Below are 19,513 nucleotides of genomic sequence, written 5' to 3' on the forward strand. Positions count from 1 at the left end.
CCCCATTCAGTTACCCCCATCTCTCCAATGGCATTACACAACAATAGCCCTATTTGCGTTAGCAGTTTACTGACCTGGCGCCTTGTCAGTTAAAAAAAGCTCTTTTGTGCTATATCAGTAAAGGAATTTGGCATGCTGGAGCAGTTCTTTCTGAGGCTTCAGGTGAATTCTCACTCCTGCTCCTTGAAGTGACTCAAGGCTTTTGGGTCTGGTACATAGTAATTACCACTCTGGAGTCAAATTGAAGGAGCTACATTGTGTTCTTACAAGAGGGGAAAATGAGCAAATTTCAGTTTTGACCCAGAATTCTGGAACATAATTTAACCTATTTTTAGGTAAAATGTTAGTACTTCAAATAATATGCAGAAGTATATGTGAATCATTCAAATTAGCCACGCTTGGGGTCTTTCAGTCCCTTGTTTCGCTTAGTCAAATTACTTAAAAAAAAATCTATTAAGACTTAGTGTTATAATAGAATGGACTCGGGTCATTTTTTCTTGGACCACAGCTGAATTATAGTGCTGTCCTAAGGACAGGAAGGCAGCGTGCAGGAATTTCTCACTGTTCTGCGTAAATTATTTTATTGCTTCTGTAATTTCACTCTACTTAAAAATGAGGTTTCTAAAAGAATTACAGCATAAAACAGAATCTTCTCGTGTGAAAATAAGATAGCTTTCCCCTCCTTATATTGCCAACTGAACTTTGTTTCTTGATTGAGGTGGTGTCAAGTATCAACGCAGTGCTGGGATGTGTCTTGGCACAAAAACTAATAATGCAGTTAAGGGAAATGTTAGGAGGAGTGAAGCGTGGTGATGCTGAAGTGCCGAATGCACCGTTTTACTCAGAGAACTTGAGAGCATTCAGGACATAATTAAAATAAAGAAGCTGTTTTTTGTTTTGTATGTACCTATTCTCCTCCTGAATAACTTCGTTATTTGTTACAGACACACGTAACTTTGCTGCTCTGTTCAGTCCCCGCCTTGTCGTCATATGCTCTTCCCGAAGCTTGGTGCAGTGTTTGTGAAAAGCCTAGTCCTTGAAATATTATTATTTACCTTTTCAATTTCCCATCAAACCTTTTAGTGAGGTCATATTTGCCATCAGTTAGCTCAGCAGCTTTGTGTCAGCTTAACGTTGTGCACCCTCTGTGCTGGTTTGCTGCTTTCATTTTGGGCCTAGGCCTGCAGTAGGCCAAGCAGGTGATGTGGGATGGAGAAGAGAGACCAGGAGGCCCTCAAAACACCCATGAATTCCTCCAGCCCCAGCTTCGGTATCAGCTGCTGCCTGATTGCGGGTATCCCATCAGCTTCCCAGAAGGGAAGAAGCGAAATTTCTTTTTTCCACGTATAGGCAAAACCTGTTGGCTGCTACGAAGTTAAGAGTTGGTTTTGATCTATATTTTAAATACTTGCTCACAGTTCTGGCTCCGAAACAATTCTCTTTGTCTTCCAACCTTTCTTTCCAGTCACTTAGCATAAGTGAAAGGTCTTCCCTTTGAGCTTGGCCCAGCGAGGCCCTTCTTGAATGTGCTTCCTGCCTCGCAGTGGGTGCACAGACGCTGGTGGTCTGCACTCTTCCCTCTCCTGGACAGTTGCGTTGCTTTGGGTGGCATCTGCTCTCCTGCTTTCTTCCAGTCTTCCTTCCCACAGCAGATGCTTGTTTTAAAAACAAGTATTAATGCATTAGTATGCAACGCTCAGAGCGGCAATTTGAGAACACAGTTAATGTAATTTTCCTGTTCTGTAACACTTGTTTTCCTTGTATGCAAACTCTGGTGGAGTAGCTGTGACAATCTTTTCAGCCGAAGTTTGCATATTAATTTTGTGGTGGCTACAGGGGCTGGTGACAGCGTGGGCTTTAATAAGTCTGGCTCTCCGAGGCACTGGCGTGTAGCTTGGGCTGTCTTTAGAGAAGACGAGAACTTGCTCCTATCGCCACGGTGCCAATGAAATCAAGAAGAAGATAGCCCAGGTTTTGTCATCTCCTTGGCAGTTTTTCCTAGTTGTTTTTGCTGGGCTTAATCAGTCAAGAACAGGCATGGTTTCTTGCGTTCTGTACTTAAGATCTTTTTATTAATTCAGTGATTTGCCTTCTCTACAAGGTGAAATGTGGACACTCTTTGCAGTTCCTGAACATCAGAAATTTGATAATGTAGATGCTGCAGGGAGTGGAGGCTTCTGTTGCTGACAGAAAAAAAAGGTGCTCTCTAGATGAACTGTATCAGTAAGGATGTTTGAATACAGGAACTTAGTTTCAATCTAACCAGTTAAGGAAACTGGAGCAAATTTGGCTTGCTTTCTATCACTGGTAATTCCTTACAGTGAATGGAGCTGCTTATCAGGAGATGAACACAAGCAGAATTTGGGCTGTAATGTGTACCCAATAAAAAGCAAATTGACCAAGCCTTAGCAAAATGGGCAGTGACAACTGGGTGTGGATGTGGGTGGTAAAAGGCAGGGGAGCAGTATTTGTGTGATTTCACTGTGTTTTCCCACCAGATACGTGGGATGACCGAGTTCTTTTCCTGCTGAGCTGCCCAGAAGCTTTGGCCATGCTCTGTTGGGTTAAACGGATGCTTGGAAGAAAACTGAAGGCTTAAATTGGAAATCTGTGAAAAGATGCTCAATTAGAGCTGAACATAGGCCAGAGGATGTCCAGCATGCTTTGAAGAGCATATTGATTCCCTCCCCACCTGAAATCTGAACACTACGGTCATTTCTTAATTACATAGAGCACAGCATGAAATTCAGAGGAGGACGGATGGCTGACATTATAGCAGGGCGAGTCTGTAGTGTCGCACACGACGTGCTCTGTATGGACACGGGCAGTTAAGTGATGCAGCCGAGTGAGTAAGGAGCAGAGGAGTCGAGGGACAATCAGCAGCTCTGCCACTAATGTGTGCCGCTCGGGACAAATCGCTTCGGCTCGGAGTGAAATATCGTTTTCATTAAATGGAAGGTACACTTCTGTTGCTTGCAGTGGAGCTTGGTTTCATCCTCTGCAGTTTCTTGTGTTTTCCAGAGATGATACGCAGAAGAAAAATGTATAATATTGAACATCATCAACATTATTACAATTCTGCCAGCAGAGAAACAAGCAAATAAAACCTATTGTGGCTGCATGCATTAAGACTTTCTTTGCACTGATGCTTTCCTTAGTTATTGAACAATTTTGCATTCCTCATTTCCATTTCTTAAAATCCATTGTTTTAATGACATTTTAGTCACTTCTTACATTTCAAGGCATTTTCTTTCTGACAAATTTGCCTGTGGCATTTGCATACATGAGGTTATTGTACTTAATGAGACTGTCTTTTTCTCACTAAAAAACACATTTTTTACAAAATGCATGTAGTAAATTAGAGCTTTTAAGTACATGTTTAGCTGTACAGACTATCAGAAAGAAAAACATTTTAATACATTGTGATCTCTGTACAAGTATTTCTGAAATACGGCATGATAGACTACAATAGACTTGGGTTCTTTAAATGAGTTTGGATCTTAGAAATGGTTATTGAAGATGGTTGAAAATTTGGTGGCAAGGGAGGGTGGAGCTTTGCTTTACGTTACTTTTAAAGCAGGTTGTATGAACCTGCTTTAAAAGTAACGAACCTGAATAAAACCCATCTTCTCTGCTCCCATCCTCACCTGTAGTGCAGTCCGTGCAAGTCCAGCCAGTCTTTCAGCTGCTCTTACGCATTGGTTTCTAGACTCGAGCTAAGTTGCACAGAATTCACAAAATGCCTTTTATTTCTCACAGAGCTGGAATAACAGCCAGTAGAGACGAGAGGTCTGCAGGTACCAGTCTCCAAGTTTGTAGAGTGAAGAGAGAGATGTTACCAAGGAAAGAAGTCATCGTCTCATTTCCCTTAGTCTGCTAACTTTCAGCTGCTGTTAACCATGGCCTAATTAGAACGGGCCATGTAGTTGTTCACTTTTGGATAGGACTATTTGATAACGCAATTTTATTTGGTCCTAATTCTTTCTTTAATTTGCCATTTCACATTATATCATTGAGATTTACAGAAACTTAAAGCTGTGTAGGTAGGCATTGCACATTCCTAAGCAATATTTTATATAGGGTGCCACTACTAATGTACACGTAACAGGAGTGGTAGAGTTTGTTACCCTAAGTTCTCAACTACACAAGTGTTCTCAGTGTTTTGCTGAGCTTTTTTTCTTTGTACTGCATTTTGCTTCCCTTTTACGGCCAGTTTATGCAACACATTGGTTGCCATATTCAGAATGAAACGACGGTGTCATTGCTGGCGTGCCAAAGCAGCTTGTATTTCAGCCTAGTGCGACATGGGGAATCGGTGCATTGCTAAGGAAAGAGGTGGGCTGGAGTCTGCTTTTATTAAAGCACTTCCAAGGCAGTGGTTTCCCACCCGTTGATTTTTAAACTTTGAAGAAAGCCTGCTTTGTTAGGAATACTTGTTCGAACCTACTCTGCCTTTATTTTAAACACCATAAAGTTAAAATTGAAACTGCCAACACAGGTCAAACAAAAGGTAAAATATAGTGTTGTTTTTTATAAAGGAAAAAAAAAAGATTTAGTTATCAGTAATGAGAAGAGTTGAAATGGTTGAAATGTGTCTTTACTCAGAGAATGAGTATGTGAGAAGGAGGAAAAATAATGGCAGAGAAACTTCTTCGTAGGCAGAACAAGGTCTCGCCCCCTACCTCTTTTTTTCAGTATGCTTCATATGGCTAAATAAGGCAGCTGCTTGTGTAAAATCATGGCTGTATGGGGAAACAGGAAAAACTTCACGTGGTTCTGGGCAAAGCAAAGCTGTGAAGTCCGTAAGTTATTGGCACAAGTTGCTAAGACCGACTGCAAACCCAGAACGCTGTCACTTCCATGATGATTTTTCTGGTTGTAGATGCCAGAGGAAAGAAAAATGCTTTTACGTGCGTCTGCAGTCATCCTGCACATGACTTACAAGCTGTGCTCTCTGTTCGAGGGCAAACTGAGGTTGATGACTAGAAAGACACCTTTACCACGGGTGGCAAAACTCAACTGAGCTCAAAAGAGGTTTCTGTAGAGGCTTCAGACAAACGGGAATTTTCTTCCAAAGAACCTGTTGGGATTTGTAGCTCCCGAAGATGACTGTGTTGAAAACCTGCTGCATGGGGGCCGTAACTATCACCTTGGGAGGAAGTTCTTAGGGGATTCCTCCTCCGGGGCGTTTTAACAGTTTTGCCTTTACATCAGAGCTAATAAAATGCGTATGAACGTGTTTTACTGTGGCAAATTGAAGGTATGAAAGTAAATCCTACTCAGATAATGGTTTGCCATATCTTAGTTGTAGAGAAATTAAAAGAATAGAAAATCCTTTAATGTAATTAGTTGTTGTTTTTTTTCCTGATTTAAAGTCTAATCTCTTTGAACTGAGGACTTGCTACCTTGTAGAAAAGAGCCTAGCCTTTCTGAATCCCAGTCTTTAGTCTTGGAGATGTGTTTTATGTAAATATTTTATCTTAAACTATGATTAGAATATCGTAATAGGCCACCTAGAGAAAAAAGTGCTGATGAAAACATTTTTTTCTAAACATGCCTGCCAATACAGATGTGTATCGGACTCTGTGTACAGACAGCCCATGCAGCTTTAGAGCCCTTTGATGTGCAGTCTGTAAGGATGAGAGATTAACCTCCTTCCCTTGTCAACAAAGAGTTCTTACTTTTTGTCTTTTTATGGGGCCTTATCCTGAAGTCATCAAAGTCTGGGGAAACCACCCTATTTATTTCAATGGGAATTGAATGAGGAACATGATTTCTGTGGTCCAGTGTTTCAAAACAAAAACTGAACAAAAACTTTGCAGTAAAGTAATAATTGCATCCAGATGAGTTTCTCTAAGCGGTTGTGAAGCAGCTGGTGGATACGCATTGATCTGACCAAATTCAGCTCCACTTGTTTCTGAACATGGGAAAATCTGACGCAATCTGGAAGTAATTAACGTGAAACCAACAGCTGCCCCCGAGCAGTCCTTTTTTAAATGAGTCACAAATAAAAAGGCTAGAAATTTCTAAGTACGAGGTACATCATCCACAGTGCACTGCAGAAGGTGTTTTTTATCAGTAATGGGACTTCTAGTTTTTTAGTTGTGTGGTTTGTTTTGTTTTGTTTTGTTTTTGATTTTTTTTTCCTTTTTTCTTTTTTTTCATCCTGCCTCTGGCAGTGCTCAGGGGCAGGTGTTCAAGGAAGACAATGGAAACAAAACAAAAAAAAGACAAAAAAGATAGTCATATCTTACCTGATCTATGCTCTTGCCTCTAAAAATGGACCATAAATGTATCTCAGCAGTTGAAGTGAATTTATTTGTAGTATTTTGAGTAAGGAAAATATGAGGGCAGTGGCCCCGTGTCTTTTTTCCATGAGGTCTGAACTGCTGAGCTGTTAGTGCTTTGACCAGAGACCCTGAAAATAGTGGCTGGGTCAAAAAATAAATAAATAAATAAAAGAAAAAAGAATAAAAAAAATGGTATTTTTTAGAGGCAATGGACGCAAGAATGGAAACGTCCTTAGGTATGCTTTCCAAAACAGCTGTAGTACATAAGAGACATTTCTTAAGGTAAAGAGAAGAAGAGGGAACAAAGGAGGAATTTAAGCAAAACGCACTGATGGAAAAGCAGCAAGATGTAATATACTCTCAAGCTTCTAAAAGAGAGAAACAAAATTAACTTCTTAAAATTATATTATGACTAGCTAAGCTGTAACATAATATAGTAAATCTCCAAGTATTATGTAATAAAATTAGTCAAAAGATGACAAAAGCATAAACAATGCACTAATGAAAAAGCCTTGCAGGACTCATATTTAAATTGGATTGTGCCAGTTTGATTTATGCGAGTGTATAAGTACGCTCGGCTCAAATGTCTGTGGAAGCATTGACATTATCCCCTCTTCTGCATTCTCTCTCTTTTTTTTTTGTATTTTGTTGTCATTGTCGTGTTGAAGGATTGGAAATATAATGCTAAATATAGCACTGTTGTCAATTACAGATTACTGGGAATAGATAAATCTGTTTTCTTGTGTAGTCTGAAAATACAATTAGGAACGAGGAGAAAAGCTACACGTTGCTGTACCACGCTAGGTGATGGAGTGGCTCAGCTGAGCTCCCTTGGCTCAGCCCAGCCGCACAGAGCGCCTGGCAGCAGAAAGCCCCTCGCCTGGGCAGCACCGGCGCGGTTCAGAGCAGCGCTCCCCCAGTGCAGCTCACGCTGCAGCCCAGAGCTCTGCGTGTGCTGTGACTTCAGAGAACACAATGCATGCAAATCCCTTTTTTCCCAGCACTGTTTCTGAAGGTACCCCAGTGTCGCTGTGGTACCAGTGGTGGTGGGGACTGCTTGGCCAGCCGTAACCCCCGTGAGCCTGCAAGCAGGGCAAGCCCTGGTAGCTGCTCCTTATATTTAACACAGTACAAAGATGAACGTTTCACTTACAGCTGTGAAAAATGAGAGCAATCAGAGGCTTATCAAGTCCATACCAGTTCCTTGCCTTTTGCCCCATCCTTTTTCCGCTCCCCCCGATCTGCTGATAGAAATACCACTTGATGCTTTATCAGTGAGTTGTTTCCAGCTGCAGCATGCAAGAATTGCCTCTGTTTTTAGTATTGCAAGGCACTAGAGCTAGCTCTTCCCATTGTGTTTTACCATGAGACAAAAGCATTTGAAACCTGTTCTGAAGAAAAGCACGTGGATGTTGGAGCTGCTCTGTAACACAAGTTGCAAAGTAGCATAATGCAGTGGGAAAGATTCAAGTATAGATATATTAAAACCAACTTTATTTTTTTTTTTTTAATAAAGTGGGATCAATTTAAAGAGTTAAAAACAGGAATTTAATATATACAAACATAGTGCTAGCTGCTCAGGCAGCAGCTGGATGCAATAGGACGCAGCAAGCACTTGGATGTTGTCCTGCCCAGGAATCCTCTTTGCTTGCTTGGGCTGCAGACATCTGCTTGGACTGAGTGACCTCTGCTCCCGGGCAGGCCTGGAGAGCAGCCACCCACTTTGGTGGCTCGGGGACGAGCTAACGGGGGTTTTAGTGGGATCCCTGTGGTTCACTGTTAGGTATGCGTAGATTTCTGTGCTCCTGCACGGGCAGCATCCAGCCTGCTCGCAGCCTGTGGCTTCTGAGCTGCAGCGAGGCAGCGCTCTTCCCTTCCCCATCTCGGTCCTCCCACACGCACCATCCGCATAATTTTTCCATAATGCATGGCAGTCTGGGTGCGTATGATCTGAATTTAGGTAGTCACACGTACTCTTATTTCTCACGTACAAACGTTTATCTGTATAATTTATCTAACCAAAGCTAATTATTGAACACCCGAGCGAGGTTTTTTTGTTGCGTTTTGAGAACGCATCATGTGATGTTTCCTTTCCTTAATGAAGATCCTGATATCTGCTATCTTACTTCTCTGGTGCTTGCTTGATTTCACTGGATATCTTGCCTTTCTGTTGATAAAAATGCTCTTGCGGGAATTTTTACTAAGCGTGACAACACTGTTTGCAAAGCAAGCTATTTTATTAGATAAACGGCTGGCTTTTCAGAATTGCTCATTGTTGGATGAATCCCATCTCGTTTACGTCGGTGGTAAATCCTTCATTAGTATCAGAAGTAGCACAGTTAAGGCAACACACGAGCGCTTTTCAAAACCATGCGCTAAGAAGGTGTCTGTCTGCTTGCAGGACTGACAGGATAACAAGCTCATTGCTTCAGCTACAATGCTAGAATTTGGCTATTTGCATAATATGGAGCAGGAACTTACTTTACAATTCATGAACAAGCCTTTCAGACAGTAGCTTCAGACACAAATGAAATTTGTGAATGCTTCTCAAGTAAATTGCTGGGTTTGAGTGCATTTCGTTATATATCGGGAAGCCAAAATTATGCTCAGATAGCCAAGCGCAAAACCAGGGCGTAATTTGGCGTTTGTGCATAAATAGTTTCTGAACGAGGGTGGTGGGGAAGCACCGAAATGATGCTGTATTTAGTTGTGCATGTAATAGGTAAACTTGGTTATTCAGCATTTGCATCGTAAATGCATCAGTTTGGTTAATTAGCTGGCTATAAAGACAAAAAGGCTGCAGTTAATAAGTGCATCAAGATAAGCCTGTGTTTTTTTTTATGTGCGTGTGAATACTGGAGCACAGCGGAGAAGCCATGCTTGCTCTACAGCCAGCAGAAGCTCTGCTAGGTTTCCAAAGGGCTGCTGTGCATACTCAGCGTCCCGAAATGCTGCTGCTGGGGCAAGTGGAGGAAGGTCGAGTCTTGTGTGACGGCTGCGTGATAAAAACTTGCTGAGGAGCAGCTTGGGTCGCAGAGAACTTAGGACCTCTTTGGTGTCTCACGATAATTAAGTGGTCCGTTTTTATTTAACTTCTTTCAAATAGGGTTATAATTAAGCAATAACTTATGCAATAGGAGATTAAGCATCAGCAAATGTCGGCAGCTCTCAGAGACGTGCCCGGGGCAAAGTCCAAAATGCTTCTGTAAAATTAGAGGGTGAAACAAAGAAAAAAAATAGTTGTTATAGGAACAGGAGACAGATTCTGTGAGTGCAAATGGAGATTGAATTAATTTTCTTAGTGTTACGATGAACTGGAAGAACGTGGAGTCAAATATGTATCCCTTTTAATGTGGTTGCTGTACCGTCACCGCAAATTAAAAAAAAAAAAAAAAAGTATCTGTAACCAGATAAGGAGATGCTATCAGACACTTTTAATTTTAATTAAGTTTTAACGTATTGGAGGAATATATATTTAAAGAATTAATTAAAGTATTTGCTGTATAAGAGATTTGAGTATAGGAAATGAGTTAATTGCGGTATCATAGGGGATCTGTGCTTTGCAAGCTGTTTTGTGATGCCAAAGAAGCATCTTCATGTGGTTGATAGGACCTCTCGGGAAAACCAGAAGACGATGATGGCCTTCTTTTCTTATTAGCATGAACAAAAGTAATCGCCAGTCTTCCTGAGTCTCCGTGTGTCAAACAGGCTGGTCCCGGTTTTCTCCAGGGTGGGTGGCTTGCACAAGTGCTCGAAATGCCTGAGATAATTCGGTATAATTCGATTGCATCACCGTAATCCATATCTCAGAAGAAGGATTTTTAAGGTGGTTGAAATATCTCAAATGCTGAAGTCTCTGATAACCTTGTAACTCGTACTGCTCTCGGTAACCTTGCATCGCTGTGAGCTTATTTTTTTTCATTCCGCTGAACATATGAAGTTACTGCTGGAGTTCCTCAAGGATCAAATCATGCCTTATTTAATATTTTCATTAGCAGCCTTTACAGAAGAATTAGAAAGACGCTAAATAAATTTGCCGATTCTGAAGCCGAGAGGCCTTGGCGAGGTGGCGGAGGATGGGATGTTGATGTGTGGAGAACTGCTTTCCTCTGCTGTTAATTGGCTTTGGGAGAGTGTCGCACACTTAAGGATGGATGATATTAATTTCTCCTGTATGCTCAGCCTCATTGCTTGGGAGCAGCAAGGAAAGAAGGTGGCCTGCGTCTGTTTAGGGAGGTGATTTAAGGGGTAGCATGGAAGGGCAATTTGGCTGGGGGAGGAAGGCAAGCCGGCTGGGGACTAGCGTGACTTCTTCAGCCCAGCAAAATGGAACCTGGGAGGAGGTAGGATTGTTCTCCATATGGATAGGAAAGGACAAAAAAAATAAAATATCCAAAGACCAAGTGTGGGAAGCAGTTCTCTTCAGAAACCTGGGTTCAGCAGAGCACAATGATGGGGGAGCTTCCCTTAAACAGTTGAATTTAAAAGGAAGAACAAAGTTTCCAGGGGGAGAAATCTGTTAAAAGTGAACATAACGCGCAGGCAGACATGTGTCTTCCCCGAAGATTTACTGCTCCTCTCGTGGCTGCGTGGACACGCCAGGCTTTCTCAGACACCTCCGAGTAGGTGCCAGTCTGTCAGATGAGCTCAGCTGAAAGAAACCTTTCTCCCACTCCCCGCCTGCTATCAGCCCCAGAGAGAATTACCTTTAAAGCGTACCGGGGTGTTGGCTGGGCTTTTATTCTGCGGTTTTAAACGAGTTTTTAAATGAGCAGAGAGGAGGTGAGAAACGTCAGCCCTGTTAATACTGTCGCTTAATGATCTCAGCTTTTTGAGCCGGTGTTTGTGGAGAGATGGCTTATCTTGAGCCGTTCTTTCCTTTTCTTGCCCGTTTTCCAGGAGAGAGTCTCCTATTGTGTTAAGCCAATAACCCTTTTTATATAGGTCAGGGATGGTATTAATGAGCTTTTATACCCCAGTTATAAATGTCACCCACGTTTCTTGGAGTAGAAATGGGAAATAGAAAATATTGCCTGGATTTGTTCTTCTCTTTCTAACAGTGGACGTGCGAAGCAGTTGACCTTCTGATAGGGGGAAAAAAAAATCACTTTGATTAATCAGAGCCTTTTAGCTTTGTCATTTAAAATACAATCCCAGAGACCAAGCAATGCGGCCCTTGTCTTCAAAAGCACCTGCTTCAGGAACAAATACTAAAAAATGAAGTTGCGATGGGAAAGGTGTGCCCGTAACGAGCGAATTTCACAGGACAGCTTGCAAGTGGAAGCCGAGAGCTTTTATTTTTGAACAACCCACAGTGTGCTCAGGAGGGCTCAGCTTGGATGGGTTTCAGCTTGCGGTGGAGCAACGTGAGCGCCGTCCCCGACTCGAAAGGCAGCAGGATGAGTGCTGGCAGGCATGTCAGGGAGCAGGCTGGGCTGGCGCCAGGAGTAACCAGCGTGCTTGACCCAGTGTACCATCTCCAAATCTCTGTTGATGACAGCTGTAAGATATATCACCTGCTCCGGTGCGAAAGGTACCTGAGTATTTCAAGGAGGTTGGCTCTCCAAGGCTCTCGCTCTTGCTTGTCATGTGCCTGGGTGGCAGAGCATCGCGGTGATGCCATCCCCGGGAGTTTCTGCTGTTGTATTTCCGCCAGCAGCAGCCACTCCAGCACGGCCTTGCTTCTGGTAAGGCGAGGCAGCCCCAATGCTGTTGCCTCTCTTTCTTTTTGAGCCCCAGGTATCTTGGCAAACAAAGGGTTGAACATCTGCAGTTTTGCTTTATCAAACAGCCCCATAATGCTGTGAGCAAAGAATATGGGGAAGCTAAACACATTTGAAAGTAGCTTAATAAATTAGTGTTGTAATTTGCACCGTCTTTACTTTTGGATTTCAGCTGTTTAGCAAAAATTACTTGGAAGAGCTATTAATTTTAGCATAAGAGTGATTATGCTGTATATAGAAAAACATCTGACCATATGTTTGTATCCTTATTTTCAAGGAGAATGATGGTAGTTAATTTAAAGAGAAATAGAAACCATTGGTAGACGTTTCTCTTTCGAAGAAAATGGAGAACAAACAGACTGAGCCCTAATAATTTTTCCACATTTGCAGTATGGCCGTGCATAACGTTTGTTCCTGAGTTCAGAGTACACAACACCTGGAGAGCATTGTTAAATGGAAAAGCATCGCAGGCTTTGCAGTGCTGAACAGCCAAGCCGGTCTGTACTTGCCCACATTTTGGTGTTTTATAGTTGCTTCCATATCTTTAGTAGACATTACGTTCCTGTGGAACAGCGTGAGGATTCCTTCTGCTGTTGCTGTAGTTCAGCTGAGAATTACTGTCAAGCCACGAGGTTACAAGATTACAAACTGTAAGGTTACAAGTACCTTTAAAAATCATTAGTGAAGAAGCAATATTATGAAAAGGCCTCAAACTTATTTTTTCACTTTGCCTAGAACAATCTTTAAATACTTCCAGGGTTTCTCAACCAAGGTGGAATATGGAAGTCACACCACAGTGAGCAGGAAGGTTTTTTCCCCTTTCCTTTTTACTTCATGCAGTTTTTATTCTAATGAGACATCCCTGCAATTACCATCATTGCCTTTCACTGTACACGGAACATTTTTTCTAGGCAGGTTCAGCGATTACACCTGCAAAACTGTCAGTCCGACAGCAAAACCCCCGGCACTCTGCAGTTTGCAGGCAACCTGCACGCTCAGCGTATAATAACACATCCCAGGTATTAAGTGGTGAGCAAGCTGCCACTAGAGAAATAGCCAAATCTCTCCCAGCCCACAGCAGAGAAGGGTTTAAAGGTCTTGGCTCAGCCATGTGGTGTGGGGAATGGCACTATTTCTATTTTTTTGGGGGGGAGATGAAGTGAACTTCAGTAATCCCTCAGCTGATGATGGACAAATGTCATGTTGCTCCTGGGCACACCTACTCTCTATCCTCTTTCTTACTCCTCCTGCTTGTTTTTGGGATGTGTGTGACACAGTTCTTGTGTCTCGGTTACTGAGGAGGCTGTGAGATGCAAGGCTCAGCCATGACATTTTTTAAGACCAGACACTTGGCAGTGTCTTCAAAATTCCCCATTTCTTGTTCATCCCATCGAGCCACCAGTGAGGTGAGGCACCAGTATTATTGTGCAGAACAGTAGTAAACGTGATGCCTGGCTTTATCAGATGAAAGTTCATCTTGATACGTATTTTTTTACCCCAAAGTAACCAGCACGTGTGGCTGTCCATTGCCCTGACCCAGCAGAGATGACAGCACCTGCGGGAGCCCCTCCTGCTGTGCGTGGGGAATGTGCCCACCTCCGTGCAGGTGTTTCGGCGGGCTGCAAGGCACGCAGGCCAAGGCTTTGGCAGGTCTCCAGAGCCCATCAGCGCCTGGCACGGCTGCTTGCCTCTCTGCAGGAATGCAGCCTGAGCGAGAAACCTGCCTGTTTGGCCGCTGCTGTGCCGCCCCATCGGGCCCGAGCATCCCCAGGCTCCCGCTGCTCCTGCATGAAGGCATTTCTGTGTTGGTGGCGAACGCTTTTGTTTGCCATCTCCTCTTATTTTCCCTCTGAAGTCGTTGGTCATCCCATCGCAGCAGAAGCTTTGCGTAATCCAGACCTGGTTTCTGTTGATGGATGCTTCGCTGGTAGCCTTTCGACCTGCTGAATGCGTTTGGGTTGGTTTAGAGGGATTTTATTAAAGGATGAAGTTAGTCTTTGTTAGCATGAGAAGCAGCAATAGGTAAAGATGTTTTTATTTTAAACCCATCAGTATCAGGGAGTATTTTCTGTCGTGTGGAGGAGTAAAAAACAAACAAACAAACAAACAAAAATACAAATAATAAAACAAATAGTGAATAGTCGCACAGCTCCCATCTTTCGAAGAGGGAAGCCTTTGATTAGATCACAATCTTGCATAAGCACCTCCATAGGGCCTTTGGTCAATGCAGCAGGATTTGTGAAGGTTTATTTCCCCCCGTCAGTAATCTACCTGCAACATATTGTAGCATGCTTTTTCCCCTAATTAGAATCTTAGTTTAATGGCTCTCCTTCCTTTCCCTTTCCTCCTATCAGTAGTGTCCTAAAAGCTAAATTGGCAAACATATTTTTTTTTGGTTTTAATATTTAATGACTGAAAAAGATAAAAACGCTTTTAGAAAGAGTCAGTCAGTTGATAAGGTAGGGAAAATAAGAAGATGTCGATGAACCCTTGTGCACAAACATTCATTTCCTTCTGCGTACAATGTGCATTGAAGTGTATCAGGAGGTCTGGGGGGGAAAAAGTCCTTAATGAAAACATGCTCATGGCAGCTACTATTGTTTGTGAATTCAAATAGAGTAGACCTTAAAAGGTATTTCGCAGGGGAAACTGAGCATTGCACCAAAACATCCATGCATGAAAACTGTGTCATTCATTTTTTATTTATTTTTGGGGGGTGGAGGGGAAAGTAGTATTTTTTTTCAAGCCTAGGGTAGTAGTAGGTCCCATAATTTGGGATGTCCCTGTCCCTGTTTGCTGGAGGCTCAGTTGCACTGGGCTCCTCTCAGTGCCTCTGTCTGCAGTGGTCAGGGCAGCCCCAGCGTCGATGGGGTCCCCAGGCCAGCAGGCAGTTAAAGACCTGAGCACTTACTGGCACGGATGAGCCTTCAGAAACCAAGCTGTTGTTCTTACGTTCACTATAGTTCAGTTTTGAGTAGCGGAAATCGTGTTTTGTGGTGTTAAATCTCTCCCTAAGAATTCTCCTTAACTGACCTTGTTTATTTGGATTTTCTCAGTATAAATATGGGCCGGAGGCAAGCAGCAATGTTGAGAGCAGCTTCTTAGGAATATCTGATTTATTTATTTTTCCCCTTAGCATCATGTATGCTCGTAAGCTCGGGTAATAGTTGGAGATTTTGAGGGTAAATGTTTTGCAATGTGCCTGCTGTAGATTTAACAGCAAACTCTTCGAGGAGATTTTACCACCTTGCCACTGTATGTGGACAAATGCAATTAGCAGTGAAGAGCTTCTTACATGCAAATTGGTTGTGTTTACTGAACAAACCCTATCAGCTTAATTTAAAAAGAATGGGAGAAAAAAAAAAAAAAAAGGAAGAAGACCTTAAAGGTGGTTACTGCCTTGTTTGTGCTCAACCTTCTTGAGCTTTCAAGAGCAGCAGCAAAAACTCCCCTGCAGCCAAACCCAGCTCCAGGAGCCTGAGCAGACCCTGTTGGAGGTGCTCGTGTCCTCCCTGCCGCTGCAGGGTGCATCCTGCCATCGTTACCTTTTCTCCCTTGGGCACAGGGCTGGCGTGGGGCTGGCAGCTCAGCCCCCCGGCAGGATTCGCCTGTAGCTGGCTTTTCACCTCGCTTGGCCACAAAGCGCCGAGTCCCAGATGCCAAAGCAGCTTCCGAGATTGGGGAATACCGGTTCTCATGGTGGTACGCCGCGTGTCGTTACCGCATCGGAGAGAAATGAAAAGGTTATTAATGGATGAAACAGGTAACATGCCATTAAGGTGCTGTCACAGTAAAATAATTGCTTTGCAGACATTAGGCACAGAGGCTCAGCATTATCAGCTAATGTCCTAAAATTATGTTTACTCGCTGGGTTAGCACTTCCCCAGTATTCGGCTTTCTCTCTGTTAATGAGCTCGTGTTCCCTACGGGCAGTCAAGTATTCTGTCAGGCTTCAAAATAAGCGCCTTCGCCGCTTCTCGTGCAGATCACTGAAACCAGGTAAACAAGCGGCCACGAAGTGGAGATGCTGCAGTTACCAGGATCCTGCGCCTTGTTCCAGCTGCAGGAAACAAAAGCAGTGTTTGGGGTTTGTTTCTTCTTAGAGGAGTGCGGTGCAAATCACATCTGTTTCTGATTCATGGTGTTAATTACATGGGGGGTGAGCAAGTACAACACGCAGGCTGAAAGGGATGAAGAGTCTGTACAGGCTTGGGTCTTGTCTGTGCTCCTGGAGTAAGAGTTACAGAGTGGCTTCCTAAATCCTCTTCCTTGTCAGAACAGCAGTGTTCCCGGGTAGGTGGTTTCATTTTTTTGAGCATTCATTTAATTGTTTTCCCATTGAAGCCATGGAAAAACAACACTTAAGTTTAAGGAAGCCAAACTAATCCCACTTTACACGTAGAGAGCTGTAGCCTGAGATGATGTGCGAGGTAAGCGTGCTTTCGTATACTCCTCATTTGAGCTGCTAATGCCTGTTCTGGTAATTCAGAAAACGATGCTAATGTAGCAGGTTCAGCGTTGGTCAAAGGCTTAGGCTCGACATGGCTGCTGTGTCTGATTTGTTGTTGTTTCTGATGCACATCTGCCTACATAAATGCAGTTGCTTGTATGCGTCTCAGAATAAAAACTTCCATATTTTACACAGGAACTTACAGCACTGCGAACTACTGTAATTACCCTAGTGCAATTCTTGTAAAAAAAGCAATGCTTTTCAGTTAAAATCCTGAAAAGCATTAATATGAGAAGAGATGAGAAAGGGAAGTTTGTGGGTGCTATTTTAACCCCCCCCCCACGCTTGCCTTAAACATGTATTGATGTGGGATAGGTGTTAAAATTGTCAACCAATTCACTTTTATATACAATTTAAACTGAAAGATTTAGAGTGAAATTATTTACGCCTATTAAAAAAAAAAATCAACAACAAAACCCAGCAAATTAAGCAAAACCAATACCAGTACCCGCAGAAAACACCTGCTTTCATGTGGAAATCCAGCTGCCAGGTAGGCATTTATCAGGAACAAAGACTAGAGGAGGAAATGAGTACTACATGAATAGGATGTGCACTTCTGATCTTAGAGATCTTTTAAATTATTTTGCTTAAATTAAAAAGTTCAATTATTACTCCAAGTTAGTATGTGCATAATTTAGGCCTTCTGTAGATGATGTTCCTGTATTTGATGATGGAAGAGCATCGAGCAGCCCCTGGCTTTGAGCAGTGAGACCTTCCGTGACTGCATCTATAGATAGGCAGTGCTTAAGCTCCACACAGGAGCAGGAGCAGGGGCTGGCACTCGGCTATGATCTGCTCCCTTGGTTTGGTTACTTAAGAGGGCTGTTCAGGACAGGGCATCAGCCCATATGAGTGCTATCAGCCCGCTTCAACAAGTCAGATTATTTAATTAGCCCTCCTAAGACACTTCTATTTTTATAACTTATTTATGAGCGCTCTTGCTAAGCTAGAAGGTCCAGGTTCAGATTTCAAAAAGCGTTTTCAGCTCCTGGTGTTGTTACCACAACTCCCCTGTGTTCTCATCCTGAGAAAACACAAGGAGGTAGTAATAAGCGATTGGGGCTAGCTGATACACTTCAGCCCTCAAACCCTGTCTTTCAGGTTTCAGGGATAGCTTACGATGAAGTTTTGCCTGGTCTGAGATGTGGGGCATGTTGGCAGCATGTTCTCCACAGGGGTCAGCTGCTGGCCATCGCCATTCCTTCCTTGCGCCTTTGACCACCATTAATCCAGGGAGCTGCCAGAGGACAGGTCTTTATTCTGGGACCCATATTTTAGAAGTTCTTTGGTTTCCACATGGAATAGGAAAGTTCCCCAGCAATCATTGAAGACTACAGGAAAATTAGCATCTTGCTTGATGCTGGTAAAATGAAAGCGATGCTTGCCCCCAACTAGATGTTCTGCCATTCTTTTATTTAGCTCCACATAGTTAGTGTGTTTTTTAATCTATTTTTTGTTGGTGTTTTTGAGAGGAACAGGAAATAATTTGATGATTTACTATTAAAATTCAATCTAACGTGCATGTTTAGCCGAAAAAATCTTTTAAACCACCTGTGCCCAGCCTCTGTGTCATGGTTATACCTTCAGAGTGTTTGAAACAACAATTTTATCACAAGGGTCATTTCATCATCCTCCACCATCCCCCAAATTGAATTCATTCACAAAGAAAAAATATGCTTTAAAGTGTAAAATTGTCATGTCAAAATTCAGTCAATTGGCTCTTCCTTTCTGGCGAATCACTCCTGGCTAGTTTGGAAAAATGCTTTGTAAAGGTTTCAGTTGTGGTAAGTGGTGGCTTGTGGCTTGAAGCTTGTTGTTGTGGTGACACTTAAGAAACAGTTAATTAAACAAAGCTCAGTCCCAAGGTGATGCTGAAACACTAAGCGGTGAGGGTGCCTCTGTGGATTTGAAAGTCATGTGAAGCTGTTTTGAAAGCAGAGGATATCCTTGCAAGTGATGGTTCCATCCAAAACTGAAACAAATCTGGTTTGGACAAGTCCAGGCAGGTGGCTTTGCCAGGTCACATTCAGAAATCCTGTCCAGTTGCAGGTGAACGCACAGAAATGCATCCTCTTAAGAGAGAGAAATCTATAATGTATTCAGTGCATTATGTTATCAGTAAATTATTTTACTAGCAAATAAGGCTCTTTATTACTTTCGTTCTTGCTTTATTGCATTTGCTGCTCTACATTCAATATGTACAGCATTGGCACAATATAGCTTGCATGCTAGCTAGTGCATTAGCAGAATTGGTAACTGTTCCAAAGCCATAATGCTTTGATATTGGTCCTGTTAAAGCCAGGGAGAAAAACAAAACAAAACAAAAAAAAACAACCCCAAACCCCAACAGTTGTTGCATTTCAGGCTGTTGTACAGTTAGGAAATAATAGCTTATAAATGAAGCAAATGTAGTTGTGGAAGTTTACTGAGATGAGACAAAATTAATATGGCTTCCAAAATACCAGCTGTTTTTTTGGAGTCAGCTTTTAGTTTACAACAGAACTGTGAGCAATTCGGGATAGCAATATAAATTTAAAAAGGGACAAGAATAAGGAATGTAAAAGATGCCAGGCGTAGAATTTTAACATTGAAGATGCTGATTCAATTAACTCGGCACATACGTTTTGGTTATGTTGAAAACAAAATTTCACTCCATGCTCTGAAATTAAGTATTTGACAGTAGACTGAAATAATGTGGAATTATAGTTATTTGAGATAATTTAATGTGGATTAATTTTGATAAATATGATGAGCAAACTGCTCAATGTAGTAATCATATTTGTCTACATATAGAACTGTCTAATAGAAGGGATTTATGCATGGTGCTGGAGAGCACTGCATGCCCTAACTGTAGTGCTATGTTAAGCAGAAGAGTCTTGGGAGACAGTCGTGGCATGAAGCAGAACAGAAATTTATGTAAATATCAAAAGACAAAAAAAATACAAAGTCTAGTTTGAAATGAATCTTTCACTTGCCAAGTTGACACGTCT

General features: G+C 42.4%; 1 protein-coding gene across 3 annotated transcripts in view; it reads left to right on the forward strand.

Moving 5' to 3' along the window:
* Positions 1–19,513, forward strand: part of MACROD2 (mono-ADP ribosylhydrolase 2) — an 854,218-nt gene that overhangs the window by 73,118 nt on the left and 761,587 nt on the right. The window lies entirely within an intron of this gene.

Source organism: Anas acuta, chromosome 3, assembly GCF_963932015.1.
Source record: "Anas acuta chromosome 3, bAnaAcu1.1, whole genome shotgun sequence".
Lineage (NCBI taxonomy): Eukaryota > Metazoa > Chordata > Aves > Anseriformes > Anatidae > Anas > Anas acuta.